General features: G+C 41.4%; 1 protein-coding gene across 1 annotated transcript in view; it reads left to right on the top strand.

The window, feature by feature from the left end:
• The window catches only part of LOC100475226 (olfactory receptor 10AD1), a 145,481-nt gene that overhangs the window by 647 nt on the left and 123,997 nt on the right, over positions 1-20,837 (top strand). The gene's annotated exons all lie outside the window — the stretch shown is intronic.

The following is a 20,837-nucleotide window of genomic DNA, read 5'->3' as shown; positions in this document are numbered from 1 at the left end:
TTTTTTTTATTTTAATGATTTTTTTATTATGTTAATCACCATACAGTACATCCCCAGATTCCGATGTAAAGTTTGATGCTTCATTAGTTGCGTATAACACCCAGTGCACCATGCAATACGTGCCCTCCTTACTACCCATCACCAGTCTATCCCATTCCCCCACCCCCTCCCCTCTGAAGTCTTCAGTTTGTTTCTCATAGTCCATAGTCTCTCATGTTTCATTCCCCCTTCTGATTACCCCCCTTTTCTTTATCCCTTTCTTCCCCTACCGATCATCCTAGTTCTTATGTTCCATAGATGAGAGAAATCATATGATAATTGTCTTTCTCTGCTTGACTTATTTCACTTAGCATTATCTCCTCCAGTGCCGTCCATGTTGCAGCAAATGTTGAGAATTCGTTCTTTCTGATAGCTGAGTAATATTCCATTGTATATATGGACCACAGCTTCTTAATCCAGTCATCTGTTGAAGGGCATCTCGGCTCCTTCCATGATTTGGCTATTGTGGACAATGCAGCTATGAACATTGGGGTGCATATGGCCCTTCTCTTTACTACGTCTGTATCTTTGGGGTAAACACCCAGTAGTGCAATGGCTGGGTCATAGGGTAGTTCAATTTTTAACTTTTTAAGGGACCTCCACACTGTTTTCCAGAGTGGCTGTACCAACTTGCATTCCCACCAACAATGTAGGAGGGATCCCCTTTCTCCACATCCTCTCCAACAATTGTTGTTTCTTGCCTTGTCTATCTTTGCCATTCTAACTGGCGTAAGGTGGTATCTCAGTGTGGTTTTGATTTGAATTTCCCTGATGGCTAATGATTTTGAACATTTTTTCATGTGTCTGTTAGCCATTTGTATGTCTTCATTGGAAAAGTGTCTGTTCATATCTTCTGCCCATTTTATGATTTGTTTATTTGTTTCTCGTGTATTGAGTTTGAGAAGTTCTTTGTAGATCTTGGATACCAGTCCTTTATCTGTGGTGTCCTTTGCAAATATATTCTCCCATTCCGTGGGCTGTCTCTTAGTTTTTTTGACTGTTTCCTTGGCTGTGCAGAAGCTCTTTATCCTGATAAAGTCCCATAAGTTCATTTTATCTTTTATTTCTCTTGCCTTTGGCGATGTGTCGTGAAAAAGGTTGCTCTGGCCGATGTCATAGAAGTTGTTGCCTATGTTCTCCTCTAGAATTTTGATGGATTCCTGTCTCACATTGAGGTCTTTCATCCATTTGGAGTTTATTTTTGTGTATGGTGTGAGAGAGTGGTCAAGTTTCATTCTTTTGCATGTAGCTGTCCAATTTTCCCAGCACCATTTATTGAAGAGACTGTCTTTTTTCCACCGGATGTTTTTTCCTGCTTTATCAAAGATTAGTTGCCCAAAGAGCCGAGGGTCCATTTCTGGGTTCTCTATTCTGTTCCATTGGTCGATGTGTCTGTTTTTGTGCCAGTACCATGCTGTCTTTGTGATCACAGCTTTGTAGTACAGCTCGAAATCCGGCATTGTGATGCCCCCAGCTTTGTTTTTCCTTTTCAACAGTTCCTTGGAGATTCGGGGCCTTTTCTGGTTCCATACAAATTTAAGGACTATTTGTTCCAGTTCTTTGAAAAATGTCCTCGGTATTTTGATCGGGATAGCATTGAAAGTGTAGATTGCTCTGGGTAGTATGGACATTTTAACTATGTTAATTCTTCCAATCCATGAGCATGGAATATTTTTCCATCTTTTTATGTCTTCCTCAATATCTTTCAAAAGTGATCTATAGTTTCTAGGATATAGGTCCTTTACGTCTCTGGTTAAGTTAATTCCAAGGTAACGTATGGTTTTTGGTGTTATTGTAAATGGGATGGATTCCCTAATTTCTCTTTCTTCAGTCTCGTTATTCGTGTATAGAAATGCAACTGATTTCTGGGCATTGATTTTGTATCCTGCCACCTTACTGAATTGTTCTATAACTTCTAATAGTTTGGGAGTGGATTCCTTTGGGTTTTCCATATAGAGTATCATGTCATCTGCAAAGAGAGACAGTTTGACTTCTTCTTTGCCGATTTGGATACCTTTGATCCCTTTTTGTCTTCTGATTGCTGTTGCAAGGACTTCTAGTACTATGTTGAATAATAGTGGCGAGAGTGGGCATCCTTGTCGTGTTCCTGATCTTAAGGGAAAGGCTTCCAGCTTTTCCCCATTGAGAATAATGCTTGCAGTAGGCTTTTCATAGATGGCTTTTATGAGATTGAGAAATGTACCCTCTATTCCTACACTCTGAAGGGTTTTAATCAGGAAAGGATGCTGTATTTTGTCAAATGCTTTTTCTGCATCAATTGAGAGGATCATATGGTTCTTGAGTCTTTTCTTGTTGATATGATGTATCACATTGATTGATTTGCGAGTGTTGAACCATGCTTGCATCCCAGGTATGAATCCCACTTGGTCATGATGGATAATCCTTTTAATGTACTGTTGGATTCTATTAGCAAGGATCTTGTTGAGGATTTTGGCATCCATATTCATTAGAGAAATCGGTCTGTAATTCTCCTTTTTGAGGGGGTCTTTGCCTGGTTTGGGGATCAAGGTAATATTAGCCTCATAGAATGAGTTTGGTAGCTTTCCTTCTGTTTCTATTTTTTGAAATAGCTTTAGGAGAATAGGTATTATTTCTTCTTTGAATGTTTGGTAGAATTCCCCAGGAAAACCGTCTGGGCCTGGAGTTTTATTATTTGGAAGGTTGTTTATCACTGACTCAATTTCTTCATAGTTAATTGGCCTATTTAAGAAATCTATTTCTTCCTGTTTCAGTCTTGGTAGTTTATAGGTTTCCAGGAAGGCCTCCATCTCTTCCAGATTGTTTAGTTTTTTGGCATATAGCTGTTGATAAAAGTTTCTAATAATCCTTGCAATTTCAATGGTGCTGGTCGTGACCTCTCCCTTTTCAGTCATAATTTTAATAATCTCAGTCCTTTCTCTTTGTTTTTGGACAAGTTTTGCCAGTGGTCTATCAATTTTATGGATTCTCTCAAAGAACCAGCTTCTAGTCCTGTTGATCTGCTCTACTGTGCTTCTGGTTTCTAATTCATTGATTTCTGCTCTAATCTTGGTCAACTCCTTCCTTGTCAGTGGGTTAGGCCTGTCCCTCTGTTGCTGTTCCAGTTTCTTGAGGTGAGAATATAGAAACTGCATTTTAGATTTTTCTATTCTTTTGAGTGAGGCTTGGATGGCTATGTATTTCCCCCTTAGGACTGCCTTTGCAGTATCCCATAGGTTTTGGACCGTTGTGTATTCATTCTCGTTGGTCTCCATAAATTGTTTAATTTGTTTTTTGATTTCCTGGTTTATCGAGTCATTCTTGAGCAGGATGGTTCTTAGCCTCCAAGTGTTTGAGTTTCTTCCAGGTTTTTCCTTGTGGTTGAGTTCCAATTTCAGAGCGTTGTGGTCTGAGAATATGCAGGGGATAATTTCAATCTTTTGGTATTGGCTGAGACCTGTTTTGTGTCCCAGAGCATGATCTATTCTTGAGAATGTTCCATGGGCATTTGAATAGAATGAGTATTCTTTGGTTCTGGGGTGTAGTGTTCTATATATATCTATGAGGTCCAACTCGTCGAGTATGGCATTCAAAGCCTTTGATTCTTTGCTTAGTTTTTGCCAGGGTGTTCTGTCTATTTCTGATAGTGGGGTGTTGAGGTCCCCTACTATTACTGTGTTCTTATCTATATGTCTCTTTATTTTGGTTAAGAGTTGGCTTGTGTATCTTGCTGCTCCCCTGTTGGGGGCATATATATTAATAATTGTCATATCCACTTGTTGAATACTTCCTTTAAGAATAATATAGTGCCCTTCTGTATCTCTCTCTATGGCCTCTAGTTTAAAATCCAGTCTATCTGATATGAGAATTGCTACTCCAGCTTTCTTTTGAGGTCCATTTGCGTGGAAGATGGTACTCCATCCCCTTACTCTAAGTCTGAATGCATCTTTGGGTTCAAAATGAGTCTCTTGTAGACAGCAAATGGATGGGTCATGTCTTTTTATCCAATCTGCAACCCTGTGGCGTTTTATGGGAGAGTTTAAGCCATTTAGATTGATAGAGATTATTGACAGATATGATTTTAATGATGCCATTTCTCTTTAAAGTCTTTGTATCGGTTGTGACTTGCTGCTCTGTATCACTCTTGGGGCCTTTTTACCTTTATAGAGCCCCCCTTAATATCTCCTGTAGGGCTGGTTTCGTGGTTACGAAATTGGTTAATGATTGGCGATTTTGGAACGTCTTTATTTCTCCATCAATTCTGAATGACAGCTTTGCTGGATAAAGGATCCTTGGCTGCATGTTTTTCTCTGAAAGAGCTTTAAAAATGCCCCCCCAAGCCTTTCTCTCATTCCAGGTCTCTGTAGACAGGTCTGACGTAATCCTGATACCTTTGCCTTGGTACGTGAGAAATTTCTTTGCCCTGGCCGCTTTCAATACTGTATCCTTGGATCTAATATTTGCGAATTGCACTATGACATGCCGTGGCGTAGGTTTGTCCTGGTTGAGCTTGGATGGGGTCCTCTCTGCCTCTTGGACACGAATGCTTGTTTCCCTTGCTAGATTAGGGAAGTTTTCAGCTACAATTTGTTCAAATATCTCTTCTAGACCTCTGTTTTTCTCCACCCCTTCAGGGATGCCGATGATTCTGACATTGGATCGTTTCATAGAGTCAGTAATCTCCCGTAATCTACATTCGTGGGCGTGGATTTTTTTAAGACCAGCTTCTATTTTCGTTTTTTCTTCTACTAACCCATCCTCCAATTCGCTAACGCGTTCCTCTGCCTCGGTGACCCTGGCCGTCAGAGCCTCTAGTTTTGACTGCATTTGGCTCATAGAATTTTTAATTTCTGTCAGATTCGCTCTCATTTCTGCCCTTAGGGATTCTATATTCTCAGCAACGCTTTCTCTGATGCTTTTTTCAAGTTTACTCATCATCTTGACCATTGTTGCTCTGAATTCCATTTCTGATAATTGGGATACATCCATATGTATTAATTCTGTGGCCGAGGCCAATTCTGTGGCAGAGGCCACAGACTCATTATCTTTTCTTTGCTGGGGGGGACTTCTCCTTCTCGTCATTCTGATGAAGAGAGATTGCAGGGTTGTCCAGAGCCCAAGTGTTGACTGGGACCCAGGCCGTGCGCCCTTGTTTTATAGAGATCTTAGGGATGTGGGCTTCTTCCTTAAAGAGTTTATTTATTTATTTGAGAGAGAGAGAGACAGTCAGCAAGAAAGGGAACCCAAGCAGAGGAGTGGGAGAGGAAGAAGCAGGTTCCCGGTGGAGAAGCCCGATGAAGGACTCCTTACGGAGCGTTGTGATCACACCCTAATCCGAAGACAGGTGCTTGGTGACTGCGCCACTCAGGCGCTCCGGGTTGTGGGCTTCTTGATTTTTCAGCCTGCCTTCTGGGGGAGGGGCCTGCCTGCAGGTACTCAGAAAACCCTGTTTGGGTAGAGTCTCTGTGTCCCTTGCGAGGGGGGATGGGGATGGGCACCCTGTGAGCCGGTATTTCCGGGCTTTTGTTCTCTGGCGGCTTTCCCTGGCGGTTTGCTATGCCTCTTCTGAGAGAGCAGCAGCGGCTGAAATTCAGCCTCTGTCTCAGAACAGAGGGATCGCGGATCGTTCTCCACTGATGTTCTGGCCACTTTAACTCTGTTTCTGTTGGTGCTGCTCAACCCTGCAGCATCCCGGGCTGTGCGCCCCACACCCGGCGTCCCAGCCCTCACTTCCAGGGCCGGCACGTCTCTGTCCTTTGTGTTTCCAACCCCGCCAGCCGCCAGCCGCCCCGCGCGGGCTCCCGGAGCTCCCCGTCTCAGTCTGGTGTCTCACGGGTGCTGACCGCGAGTCCGCCTGCTCCCCCGTGCAGGTGGCCCTCCAGCCGCCAGCCGCCCCGCGGACGCTCCCGGAGCTCCCGGTCTCAGCCTTGATCCAGCGAGCACACCGGAGCTCCGTGAGATGCTTGGTGGCGCACGCTCCCGGCTCACGGACTCAGTCTGCTGTTTCCAGAGTGCGGGTCCGTGGTCCGCCCGCTCCCCGGTGCAGGTGGCCCTCCAGCCGCCCTGCGCGCGCGCTCCTGGTGCTCGCATTCTAAGTCTGCTGTCTCGCAGGTGCCGTCCGCGAGTCCGCCTGCTCCCCCGTGCAGGTGGCCTGCCAACCGCCAGCCGTCCCGCGTGCACTCCCAGAGCTCCCGTTCTCAGTCTGCTGTCTCAAGCGTGCGGGTCCGCGGTCTGTCCGCTCCCCCGTGCAGGTGGCTACCGCTTCCCGGCGCCCTGACACGGCGGCTCCCTCCCCCTTCTGTTTAGCTTCCGATATCTGTGTGCGGTTGCACGGCTCCCCGCTTCGTACCTCGATACTCAGCGCTGGAGATGTTCATTTGCAGAGAATCCAGATGTATCTTCCTGCGTCTCAGGCTGATTCCGTGGATGTTCCTGCTGGTCTGGTACCTATCCAGCTCCACTCAGGGGACCGGCTGAAAAAGGGGTCCCCTACTCTTCTGCCATCTTCTCATTTCTTTTTTTATTATTATGTTCAGTTCACCACTGTATAGTACATCATTAGTTTTTGATGTAGTGTTCAATGATTCATAAGTTACATATAACACCAGGTGCACATCACAACATGTGCTCATTTCTAACTATTTCTTCTTTTCTAGATCATTCACCTTCCTAGTTTCCTTCTCTTCCTGATGACAGTAATGCTAGAGACTGGAAGATGGTATCCCCAATTTTCTTACAGTCAGGTCCTAAGTTTTTCTTATTTCTTATTGAGAAGATGACAGGCCACAAGTTAATTCAGAAATCATAGTGCTGGGAAGCGGGGGCTGCCAGGGAATTGCTGTAATGAAATCTGACAAGAGGCTTCGATGGTGAAGCTAGGGGAGATGATTTTCTGATAGTGTGGAGTATGCATTTGCTTATATGTGCCTGTATTTCCAGAATATGATTTGAGAAAGGTGCTAACAGAGTAAAGATGGTCTTACATATACCCATCCTGTCTTACTGAGCTTCTAAGTCATGAGTGGGCAAACATTTTCTATAAAGGATCAGATAGCAAATATTCTTTACTTTGCGGCCACAGTCACTGTTACAGCTTCTCAGCTGTGCCATTGTAGCACAAAAGTAGCCATAGACAAAGTGTAAACAAATGAGCATGGACACTGAAATATGAATTTCATATAATTTTATGTGTCACAAAATATTATTCTCCTGATTTTTTCAACCATTTAAACCTGTAAAAGCCATTTTTATTCACAACTCATAGAAAAACAGGTGGCAGGCCAATTTTGCCTGATGCTATAGTTCCCCTATCCCTTTTCTATGTTCATGAGATTTCATTGTGCATTTGGGAACTATGGAGGGTAGGGTAAACTGTGGGCATTTACAAAGGGAAATCAAGCTGGAGATTCAGAGTGAATGTCCAATTTAAATATAGGCCAAAATCAGGCATTATGGCCTCTCTTGGAACCCAGGGATTTTAAATACTTATTTGGATTTTGATTGATGTAATGCATGCAGTAAGAATAAAAAGTCAAATAGTATTGAAAAACTTATTATGAATATAATAGCTTTCTACCCCACTTCTCCTTGCTTCCTCAAGTCTTCCTCCCCAGAGTCAAAAACTTTGGACTCCTTTTCTAGCTATGTCGTCTGGCTTTCATATATCTCTGTTTACCTATCTACAGATTTCCAAATATCTTTTCCATTGATTGATTTTTGACATTGTCTTTTGACTTCCTATTATGTTTGAAGATTTAGCTCTGCTGTGCTTCCATCCTCTCTGCTTTTCTTTGCCCATCTTCCCAGTAGAGTTACAATACATTTTTTGGTTAAATCAGTTTTCAGTATTTACATTATTATTGTATGTCCAGATATTCTATTAGACTATTGTAATGTACTGTGATTGCATTCTTACTTCTTCCCCAAAGTTAGTAATTGCTTTATCTTTTCACAGTTTTTACATAATTTCTATTTTACCAATTGCTATTTCTTCTCACATCTTCCAGTAACTTCTCATTATAGAGTCCCACAAGGGTGATTTCATCAGCTAATCTATCAGTTCCAGTGAGAGAGAAAAAGAGAGAGAGAGAGAGAGCGCGCGCAGGTGCGCGGTAGAGGTGGGGAGAGATTCTTCCTAGAGATTCATTTTATTCTGTTTGTCCTTTAATCCTACTGGGCAGCTGTGATTCTGAGACTTCCATTTACTGCTATCCTAGGAATTCCCCCTTGGCTTTCTTCTGATTTGAATTACATATTTCTTGGATCTCATGCCTTCCTTTTTTTTCTGATGGAATACACATGACAGAGGGCATGGGGATAGCAGCCTTTAATATGTATGTCCTTTGAGTCACACTGCTCCAATCTGGTACATAATTCTCTTTTTATGATATCTCTTCATTGTTGGGATTCTTTCACTTCTCTCGTGGGATTTCCTGTGTTCTGTACCCCATATCTTCCTCCTTTCTTAATCTATTCCCTTTTTTGGAGTGAAGTATCCTGTAGTATCTTCTGAGAAAAAGTGCATGGGAGATAAAAGTAAGAACTTGCATGGCAGAAATGTCTCTTTTCTACCCTTGTACTTGATTGGTAGTTTCACTGGGTTTAGTATTCTAGGCTGGAAATATTCTTTTTCTCTGGTATTTACCCATTGTTTTCTAGATTTTGGAGTTGCTTTGGAGAAGTATTTCTAGTTCTGATTCTTCTTATTTTACTTATTTCTCTTTTTTTTTCCACTGGGAGATAGTATACTTTCAGTATACAGTACATCCCCAGTTTTTGATGCAATGTTCCATGATTCATTATTTGCATATAACACCCAGCGCACCATGATATGTGCCCGCCTTGATACCCATCACTGGCCTAGCCCAACCCCCCCCCCGAAACCCTCAGTTTGTTTCTCAGAGTCCACAGTCCCTCATGGTTCATTCCCTCTTCTGTTTACCCTCCTTCATTCTTCCCTTCCTTCTCCTACAGATCTTTCTATTTCTTATGTTCCATAAATTAGTGAAACCACATGATAATTGTCTTTCTCTGCTTGACTTATTTCACTTAGCATAATCTCCTCCAGTCCCGTCCATGTTGCTGCAAGTGTTGGGTAATCGTTCTTTCTTTTTTTTTTTTTTAAAGATTTTATTTATTTATTCGACAGAGATAGAGACAGCCAGCGAGAGGGAACACAAGCAGGGGTAGTGGGAGAGGAAGAAGCAGGCTCATAGCGGAGAAGCCTGATGTGGGGCTCGATCGCATAACACTGGGATCACGCACTGAGCCGAAGGCAGACGCTTAACCACTGTTCCACCCAGGCACCCCGGTAATCGTTCTTTCTGATGGCTGAGTATTTTACTTATTTCTATCTATCTTTCTATTTTTCTATATTTCAATCTGGAAGCTTATAGAATCTTCTCTTTGTCCCAGTGTACTGTAATTTTACAGTCATGTGCTGTGGTGTGTTTCTCTTTTCTTTATCACACTGAGCATTTTGTGGGCCCTTCAGTCTGGAAATTCATGAAATTCTAGAAATTGTTTGGTTCTAAGAAAAAAATTTTTTAAAGATTTTATTTACTTATTTTGACAGAGAGAGAGACAGCCAGCGAGAGAGGGAACACAAGCAGGGGGAGTGGGAGAGGAAGAAGCAGGCTCCCTGCCAGCAGAGCAGGGAGTCTGATGCAGAGCTCGATCCCAGGACCCGGGATCTTGCCCTGAGCCAAAAGCAGACACTTAATGACTGAGCCACCCAGTGCCCCTCTAAGAAAATTTCTTAAATGATCATGATGATGGTTACCTCCCATGTGACAGTCTCTGGCTATTTACCTTACTTCTTGAGAGATACTCTTAGCTATTTTCCAACTCTTATATTCTGTTTCTATATCATATTTAATTCTAAGAGCCCTTCATTTGTTTAATTTCTATATATTCCTTTTCATGGCATCCTATACTTGCTTCATGGATGCATTTCATCTTTCTAAGTATGATTGAATTTTTTTTAAGATTTTATTTATTTATTTGACAGAGAGACAGCCACCGAGAGAGGGAACACAAGCAGGGGGATTGGGAGAGGAAGAAGCAGGCTCCTAGCAGAGGAGCCTGATGTGGATCTCGATCCCAGAGCACCGGGATCATGCCCTGAGCTGAAGGCAGACGCTTAACAACTGCACCACCCAGACATCCCGAAGTATCATTGAATTTTGACTTCTGATTTTCTTTTTTTTTTAGTTGTCTTTTATTTTTTTACTTATTTTTATTATGTTAGTTTGATTTTCTTTTCTATGCATATTCTCTGTTTCCTCCAAGTTGCCTCCCCCCTCTTTTTTTTTACTATTTTTTTTATTATTATGTTCAATTAGCCAAATGTAGGACATCATTAGTTTTTGATGTAGTGTTCAACGATTCATTAGTTGCGTGTAACACCCTGTGCTCATCACAACACGTGCCTTAATTTGGCCTTTGTCTTTCATATTGAAAGCTTCTCATTTGCCTGGTAATACTTGGTTGTTCATATGTAGAGTACAAGACTAAAATATAGATTGAAATTCCAAAGTGCTTTGGTGGGGACTTGTCAATGATAAGCTTTCTTTATTGGTTAAATAAAGTGTTTGGATCTTTGGTTAGGAAGCCCTGATATCAATGTGTTTAGGTCTTTCCTCTTGGGTGGCTCTGATTTATCAGAGAAGACTCTTCTAGTCTACTTGGAGGCTAAAGATGTAGCTGCCAGCATTCTGGGAGTTAAATGGGAAAAGAGATCTGAGAATTTTAGCATTTAGGAAGTATATGTTTCTTTAATCCCCCCATTTTGGCATAATATTAATGCCTTCAAGTAGATCTGTTATAGCTGAAATGAACTCATTCTGTTTATTCTCTCCAAAGAATAAATTTACAATTTTCTGCTAGGGTGGGGAAGAGATGGTCTCACAGCTATTGCAATGGGGGAAAGGATGAAGGGGTAAAAAGTTTTTGAAATAACTTTCAACTAGTTCTTCCCATTTTAGACTCTACCCCACGCCTTTCATTCTCAGTTCCATAGGATTTCACGCATCACATTTGTTCTTAGTCCCATGGCCCTGCCTAGCTGCTGGCCTGGAATTTGTTTTTCTTAGCTCTGCAAAATCAGAACCCATGCATCTGTCTGCCTTCTGTTTCTAAATATATTGTGCTGGGGCCCCTGGGTGGCATAGTCCATTAAACATCTGACTCTAGATTTCAGCTCAGGTCATCATCTTGGGGTCATGAGATTGAGCCCCACCGCCCTCAGCATGGAGTCTGCTTAAGAGTCCCTCTTTCCCTCTCCCTCTGCCTCTCCCTCTGCCCGCTCTAAATAAATAAATAAATAAAATAAAATAAATAAAATAAAATAAAATCTTTATAAAAAATAAAATATATTGTGCTGATGTTTTATCTTTGGGTTACTCTGTAGATTTGTGTCTTTCAAAAAAATCCCTTTGCTAAATTAGATGTTTATATTCAAAGTACAATATGCTGGCTCCTATGAACTTTGACCTCTCTTTTTAGCCCTCAGTTAATTCACTAACAATGTATAGGATGCCAATGCAACAAAAGCAAATGGCCAGTTTGCCAAACTGTCATGAAATCATAATTTTGACAAATTTACCTTTTTAACTATTTATAATTATTTAAACTTTTTAAAAAATCATGTGTTACCTAATAGCATTTTAAGTAATGTTTCATTTTCTTTACCCCATCTCTTTGCTACCACAGCTAGATACTAAGGAACAGATAAAAGAGGAGATGAAAGATTATAAAAAATTAAGAAAATACCATATTCTAGAATACAAAAAATTCTTATGATTTTATTTAAGAATGTATTCTTCATGAATATATTTTAGTAATTATGTTGTATTTGTAAGAATAAATTTGTTTTTAAAAAGCTGCTATTAATTGAATATTCATGTTTACCTGTCAGCGAAATTCTTCCTTAGGCAGAAATCCTTGTTTCTCAGTGTATTTTTTATTCTTGTTTATGTTTTTCCCAGAAGGTGACTTCATGATTGATACATGATATCATAAGTTATTTTGAAAGCAAAAAGAAATGTTCAACCTAAAAGGAAATAACTCTGCCACCTGTTGCAGTTCTTCTTCATTTACCTTACTCTGTGATGGAGTTATGAATCCTACTCTAGAGAATTCTGTTCCTCACACATGTAAAATGAAATTCAAACTCCTTCCCTGATCTATACACCCTACATGATCTGTGCGCTGGCCACGCATGCCACTTCTCTGCCCTTTGCACTCTGCTCCAGTCACTCTACTCTTTCTGTTCCATGAACTCACTTATCTTATTTCCACTTTAGCACATTGACACTTTGTGTCCTCTCTGCCTGGAATCCTCTATTCCAAAATCTTCATACTTCCTCCTTCACATCATTCTTGTCTCTGGTCATTCCATGACCACCCAATCTAAGGTAGTACTATCATCTGAATAATGTCCTCTTTGTTTATCTATTGGTTTGTTAATTGACTTTCCCTTCCTCCAGAATCTTCAGTCCATAAGAGTGAGGACACATCTGTCTTTTCATTGCTGCAACTCCGCCTTCTAAAAAAATGTCTACAGCATAGTTGATGCTTATCTTTACTTAAACAAACTTCTTTTTTGTATAATTTTTATTATATTATGTCACCATACAGTACATCCCTAGTTTTTGATGTAAAGTTCCATGATTCATTACCTGCGTATAACACCCAGTACAACATGCAATACGTGCCCTTCTTAATACCCATCACCAGCCTATCCCATTCCCCCACCCCCCTCCCCTCTGAAGCCCTCAGTGTTTCCCAGAGTCCATAATCTCTCATGGTTCATTCCGCCTACTGTTTACCCACCCCCCCCCGTTCTTCTTCCGTTTCTTCTCCTACCAATCTTCCTACTTCTTATGTTCCATAAATTAGTGAAACCATATGATAATTGTCTTTCTCTGCTTGACTTATTTCGCTTAGCATTATCTCCTCCATCCCCTCCATGTTGATGCANTCCCGTCCATGTTGATGCAAATGTTGTGAAACCGTTCTTTTTGATGGCTAATATTCCATTGTATATATGGACCACAGCTTCTTAATCCAGTCATCCGTTGAAGGGCATCTCGGCTCCTTCCACGATTTAGCTATTGTGGACAGAGCTGCTATGAACATTGGGGTGCATATGGCCCTTCTCTACACTACATCTGTATCTTTGGGGTAAATACCCAGTAGTGCAATTGCTGGGTCATAGGGTAGCTCAATTTTTAACTTTTTAAGGGACCTCCACACTGTTTTCCAGATCGGCTGTACCAACTTCCATTCCCAACAACAGTGTAAGAGGGATACCCTTTCTCAGCAGCCTCTCCAACATTTGTTTCCTGCCTTCTCCATTTTTGCCATTCTGACTGGTGTAAGGTGGTATCTCAATGTGGTTTTGATTTGAATTTCCCTGATGGCTAATGATTTTGAACATTTTTTCATGTGTCTGTTAGCCATTTGTATATCTTCATTGGAAAAGTATCTATTCATATCTTCTGCCCATTTTTTGATTTGATTATTGGTTTCCCGTGTATTGAGCTTCAGAAGTTCTTTGTAGATCTTGGATACTAATCTTTTATCTGTAGTGTCATTTGCAAATATCCTCTCCCATTCCGTGGGCTGCCTCTTAGTTTTTTTGACTGTTTCCTTGGCTGTGCAGAAGCTTTTTATCTTGATGAAGTCCCACAAGTTCATTTTATCTTTCGTTTCTCTTGCCTTTGGAGATGTGTCATGAAAAAAGTTGCTGTGGCTGATGTCAAAGAGGTTGCTGCCTATGTTCTCCTCTAGGATTTTGATGGTTCCTGTCTCACATCGAGGTCTTTCATCCATTTGGAGTTTATCTTTGTGTATGGTGTGAGAGAGTGGTCAAGTTTCATTCTTTTACATGTATGTCCAGTTTTCCCAGCACCATTTATTAAAGAGACTGTCTTTTTTCTACTGGATGTTTTTTCCTGCTTTGTCAAAGATTAGTTGCCCAAAGAGCCGAAGGTCCATTTCTGGGTTCTCTATTCTGTTCCATTGGTCTATGTGTCTGTTGTTGTGCCAGTACCATGCTGTCTTTGTGGTCACAGAATTGTAGTACAGTTTGAAATCCGGCATTGTGACGCCCGCAGCCTTGTTTTCCCTTTTCAACAATTCTTGGCAATTCGAGGCCTTTTCTGGTTCCACACAAATTTAAGGGCTGTTTGTTCCAGCTCTATGAAAAATGTCATTGGTATTTTGATCGGGATGGCATTGAAAGTGTAGATTGCTCTTGGTAGCATAGACATTTTAACTATGTTAATTCTTCCGATCCATGAGCATGGAATATTTTTCCATCTTTTTATGTCTTCCTCAATATCTTTCAAAAGTGATCTATAGTTTCTAGGATATAGGTCCTTTACGTCTCTGGTTAAGTTAATTCCAAGGTAACGNCTTTACGTCTCTGGTTAAGTTAATTCCGAGATAATGTATGATTTTTGGTGCTATTGTACATGGAATGGATTCCCTAATTTCTTTTTCTTCAGTCTCATTGTTCGTGTATAGAAATGCAACTGATTTCTGAGCATTGATTTTGTATCCTGCCACNTATCCTGCCACCTTACTGAATTGTTCTATAACTTCTAATAGTTTGGGAGTGGATTCCTTTGGGTTTTCCATATAGAGTATCATGTCATCTGCAAAGAGAGACAGTTTGACTTCTTCTTTGCCGATTTGGATACCTTTGATCCCTTTTTGTCTTCTGATTGCTGTTGCAAGGACTTCTAGTACTATGTTGAATAATAGTGGCGAGAGTGGGCATCCTTGTCGTGTTCCTGATCTTAAGGGAAAGGCTTCCAGCTTTTCCCCATTGAGAATAATGCTTGCAGTAGGCTTTTCATAGATGGCTTTTATGAGATTGAGAAATGTACCCTCTATTCCTACACTCTGAAGGGTTTTAATCAGGAAAGGATGCTGTATTTTGTCAAATGCTTTTTCTGCATCAATTGAGAGGATCATATGGTTCTTGACTCTTTTCTTGTTGATGTGATCTATCATACTGATCGATTTGTGAATGTTGAACCACCCTTGAATCCCAGGGATGAATCCCGCTTGGTCGTGATGGATAATCCTTTTAATGTACTGTTGAATCCTATTAGCTAGGATCTTGAGAATTTTGGCATCCATATTCATCAGGGATATCAGTCTGTAATTCTCCTTTTTGATGGGGTCTTTGCCTGGTTTGGGGATNGATATCAGTCTGTAATTCTCCTTTTTGATGGGGTCTTTGCCTGGTTTGGGGATTAAGGTAATGCTGGCCTCATAGAATAAGTTTGGTAGTTTTCCTTCTGCTTCTGTTTTTGGAACAGCTTCAGGAGAATAAGTATTATTTCTTCTTTGAATGTTTGGTAGAATCCCTGGGGAATCCATCAGGTGCCGGACTCTTGTTTTTCAGGAGGTTTTTGATCACTGCTTCAATCTTTTCATAATTAATTGGTCTGTTTAAAAAATCAATTTCTGCCTGTTTCAGTCTTGGTAGTTTATAGGTTTCCAGGAAGGCATCCATTTCTTACAGGTTGTTTAATTTATTGGCATAAAGCTGTCGATGAAAGTTTCTAATAATCCTTCCTATTTCATTGGTGTTGGTTGTGACCTCTCCCTTTTCATTCATAATTTTATTAATTTGGGTCCTTTCTCTATTCTTTTGAATAAGTCTTGCCAGTGGCTTATCGATCTTATTTACTCTTTCAAAGAACCAGCTTCTAGTTCTGTTGACCTGCTCTACTATACTCCTGGTTTCAAATGCATTGATCTCTGCTCTAATCTTGATCAACTGCTTTCTTGTGCATGGGTTAGGCCTGTTCTTCTGTTCCAGCTCCAGCTTCTTGAGGTGAGAATATAAAAACTGCATTTTAGATTTGTCTATTCTTTTGAGTGAGGCTTGGATGGCTATGTATTTTCCCCTTAGGACTGCCTTTGCAGTGTCCCATAGGTTTTGGACCATTGTGTTTTCATTCTCGTTGGTCTCCATAAGTTGTTTAAAGTGATTTTTCATTTCCTGGTTTACCCAGTCATTCTTGAGCAGGATGGTTCTTAGTCTCTAAGTGTTTGAGTTTCTTCCAAATGTTTCCTTGTGATTGAGTTCCAATTTCAAAGCATTGTGGTCTGAGAATATGCAGGGAATGATTTCAGTCTTTTGGTATTGGTTGAGACCTGTTTTGTGACCCAGTATATGGTCTATTCTGGAGAATGTTCCATGTGCATTCGAAAAGAATAAGTATTCTGTTTTTCTGGGGTGTAGTGTCCTATATATATCTATGAGGTCCATCTGGTCTAGTATATCATTCAAAGCTCTTGTTTCTTTGTTGATTTTCTGCTTAGGTGATCTGTCTATTGCTGATAGTGGAGTGTTGAGGTCCCCTATTATTAACGTATTATTATCTATCTGTCTCTTTATTCCGGTTAAGAGTTGCCTTGTGTATCTAGCTGCTCCCCTATTGGGGCCATAGATATTTATAATTGTCATATCCACTTGTTGGATACATCCTTTAAGAATAATATAGTGTCCTGGGTGTTATACGCAACTAATGGAGCATCGAACTTTACATTGGAATCCGGGGATGTACTGTATGGTGACTAACATAATATAATAAAAAAATTATTAAAAAAAAAGAATAATATAGTGTCCTTCTGTATCTCTAACTACGGTCTCTAGTTTAAAATCCAATCCTTCTGATATGAGAATTGCTATCCCAGCTTTCTTTTGAGGTTCATTGGCATGAAAAATGGTTTTCCATCCCTTCACTTTCAGTCTGGATGTATCTTTAGGTTCAAGATGAGTCTCTTGTAGACAGCAAATGGATGGGTCATGTCTTTTTATCCAATCTACAACCCTGTGGCGTTTTATGGGAGCATTCAAGCCATTCACATTGAGAATGATTATTGAGATATATGATTTTAATGATGCCATGTTGCCTGTAAAGTCTTTGTTTCTATCGATTGTGACTTTCTGTTCTGTATCACTCTTGGGGCCTTTTTACCTTTATAGAACCCCCCTTAATATCTCCTGTAGGGCTGGTTTCATGGTTACGAAATTGGTCAGTGTCTGGCGATTCTGGAAGGTCCTTATATCTCCATCAATTCTGAATGACAGTCTTGCTGGATAAAGGATCCTTGGCTGCATGTTTTTCTCAGAAAGAGCTTTAAAAATGCCCCTCCCAACCCTTTCTCTCATTCCAGGTCTGTGTAGACAGGTCTGACGTAATTCTGATATTTTTGCCTCTGTATGTGAGAAATTTTTTCTCCTTGGCTGCTTTCAATACTGTATCCTTTGGATTTAATATTTGCGAATTGCACTATGATGTGACGTGGTGTAGGTTTGTCGTGGTTGAACTTGGGAGGGGTCCTCTCTGCCTCTTGGACACAAATGCTTGTTTCCTTTGCTAGATTAGGGAAGTTTTCAGCTACAATTTGTTCAAATATCTATTCTAGACCTCTCTCTTTCCCCACCCCCTCAGGGATGCCAATGATTCTGACATTGGATCGTTTCGTTGAATCAGTAATCTCCCGTAACCTACGTTCTTGAGATTGGATTTTTTTGAGCCAAGTTTCTGTTTTAACTTTCTCTTCTACCATCCCATCCTCCAGTTCACTAGTTCTTCTGCCTTATTCCCCCTGGCCATCAGAGCCTCTAGTTTTGACTGCATTTGATTCATAGCATTTTTAATTTCTGCCCGTTTCGCTCTCTCTTTCCCCACCCCCTCAGGGATGCCAATGATTCTGACATTGGATCGTTTCGTTGAATCAGTAATCTCCCGTAACCTACGTTCTTGAGATTGGATTTTTTTGAGCCAAGTTTCTGTTTTAACTTTCTCTTCTACCATCCCATCCTCCAGTTCACTAGTTCTTCTGCCTTATTCCCCCTGGCCATCAGAGCCTCTAGTTTTGACTGCATTTGATTCATAGCATTTTTAATTTCTGCCCGTTTCGCTCTCATTTCCGCCCTTAGAGATTCTATATTCTTGTTAAGATTTTTGTTAATATTTTTTTCAAGTCTACACATCATCTTGACCACTGTTAGTCTTAACTCCATTTCTGATAATTTGGTTATATCCATATCCATCAGTTCTGTGGCACAGGCCACAGACTCATTATCTTTTCTTTGCTAGGGGGGATTTCTCCTTCTCGTCATTCTGATGAGAGGTTGAGGGGTTGCCCAGAGCCAAAATTATTGATCAGGACCCAGGCAGTGTGCACTTGTTTTATAGGGACCTTAAGGATGTGGGCTTCTTTATTTTTCAGCCTGCCTTCTGGGTGAGGGGCCTGCTGTGCTGATACTCAGGCAACCCTGTTTGGGTAGAGTCTCCCTGTCCCCTGCGAGGGGGAATGGGGATTGACACAATGTGAGCTGGTATTTCTGGGCTTTTGTTCTCTGGTGGCTTTCCCTGGCGGTTTTCTGTGGCTCTTCGAGAATCAGAGCATCAGTAGCAGATTCCTAGCCTCTGTCTCAGAACAGAGAGATCACAGTCCGCACTCCACTGAACTCCCTTGGCCTCTTTAACTCTTTTTCTGTCAGTGCTGCTAAAACCCTGCAGCGTCCCGGGTTGTGCTCCCCACAGCCGGTGTCCCAGCCCTCCCTTTCAGGGTCCATACATCTCTGTCCTTTGTGTTTCTAACACCGCCAGCCACCCCCGGTTCCCGCGCGCGCTCCCGAGCTCCTTTATCAGTCCAGTTACAGTGAGTGCTCCGGAGCTCCAGTTTTCAGTCAGGTCGCGCAGGCTTGCTCCCGAGTCCCCAGTATCAGCCGGTTCCAATGAGCTTTCCGCAGCTCGGGTTTTTAGTCAGGTCACGCGCGCATCCTGAGCTCTCGGTTTCAGTCTAATTCAAGCGCACTCCGGAGCTCTGGTTTTCAGACTGGATGTGCACGCGCTCCTGTGTTCCAGGTTTCAGTCAAGTTCCAGTGAATGCTCCGGCGCTCTGGTTTTCAGACTGGTCACGCGTGTTCCCAGCTCACGGTCTCAGTCTGCTTTTTCGCAGGTGCCGGTCGCAAGTCCACCTGCTCCCCTGTGCAGGTGGCTACCGCTTCCTGGCGCCAGAATGCGGCGGCTCCCTCCCCCTCCTGTTTATCTTCCAATATCTGTGCGCAGTTTCACAGCTCCCTGCTTTGTACCTCAATACTCAGCGCTGGAGATGTTCATTTGTAGAGATCCAGATGTATCTTCCTGCATCTCAGGCTGATTCCGTGGGTGTTCAGGATGGTCTGGTACGTATCCAGCTCGAGTCAGGACCAGCTGAAAAAGGGGACCCCTGCTCCTCCACCATCTTAACTCCTCTCTACATATGTGCCCATAAATCTTTTCTAAGCTGTCACAACTCTAAGATTTTCTTCCTCTCCTCTTTCCAGTCTTTTGATTTTGTGAATTGGAAAATGTGGAATATATAATTGAGCATGGCAGAACTGGTTTGTCTAAATCTTATTAAACCTGGAGGGAGTATCTGACTCCCAAGTGTGGCTGGCTTTTTGGTGGTGTCTCTTCCAAACACGAGGATTTCAATACCTGTCTGCCTCACCTAGACACTGATTCTGGAGCAACAAAGATAGTTCCAGTCAACACTAGTTACATTTACAGTGATTTTTCCCCCTGAAATAATAAATAAGTGGAAACAGTGGTTGTGCCTGGCAAAGGAAACTTGGAAGCTGGAGACATAATCATGTGTCTATATTACCTATTTAAAAATAAAGTAATCTTAAAAAGGGAAAATGGGGGACTTGTTTATGAATTTGCTGTGCCTAAATAGTTTCTGGACAATGGTAGGGGGAACAGCCTGATGGAAGTGGATTGAGGCATGCATTTTCCTTGGGCTGTACATCACTCAGGTGAAGAAGTTAAGCTTGGAGTAGTGGATCTAAGGAAGGCATTGTTTAGCTAGAGAGGCAAATATTTTGGACATTTCTGGGCACTAGGGTAAGGCTAGAGAGAATTTCTGGAATGAGGTAGAAGGGTCTTTCTGAATGTATTAGTATTCATTGATGCCATAATGAACCTGAGTATTGGCATGTTCTGTATAGTTATTCATTCAACACCTTGTCAGAGAATATAGTTCTACAGGACAGGGAATTTTGACTCTTGTTCACTGATGTATCCCTGGTTCTTAGAACATTGCCTGGCAAATGATAGTCATTCTGTGTATATTTGTGGAATGAATAAATGAATGGGGGTGCACAGATGACACCAGCATCTAAAATCATGATGTCATCTGTGAATGTTAATTCTGGATAATGCCGTGTAGTTCCTGTCAATGGAACAGCTCCCTTCAGTCACTTCACATCTGTGCCTTCCAGTAAGGTAGGGGAAGGTCTGGAGGAAGAAAAGGGAAAAGAAGCTGCTTAGGGTGAGAGTAGCCGGAGGAGGGACTACAGCAAGCAGCCCCATGCCTGGGATGCCCTGTCATGAGTTCTCTGATTTTTTGTTTCATATTTAATCTCAAGGTAATATAAAAAGAAAGTCCTAAATTTGTGAGGATGGGGGTGGGGACTGGGAGCACAGATCTCCTAATTTGCATGTCCAAGTCCAATTTAGAAAATACACAAAGATCTCTCTCTTCCCCAGCTAGGATGCCTTGCTCTAGAGCATGTTAAAAAGTTTCTATTAATTTCTGATTTTTGCTCCTCTGATTATGTAAGGCACTGTTGGCTATTAAAAAACAGACCTTCTTCCACTTTTAGGAATTTATCGTACAGAAGTCATTGTTCAGCTGTGTCAAGGATATTTTTACAAGATGTTCATTTACTTGTAACAATTAAAGTTTAGAAACCCAATTAGCCAACAACAGGGGAATGGTTCAATAAATTA

The sequence above is a fragment of the Ailuropoda melanoleuca genome, chromosome 16 (assembly GCF_002007445.2).
Source record: "Ailuropoda melanoleuca isolate Jingjing chromosome 16, ASM200744v2, whole genome shotgun sequence".
Classification (NCBI taxonomy): Eukaryota; Metazoa; Chordata; class Mammalia; order Carnivora; family Ursidae; genus Ailuropoda; species Ailuropoda melanoleuca.
The sequence above is the reverse complement of the archived record's forward strand: the minus strand, read 5'-3'. Positions and strand labels throughout refer to the sequence as shown.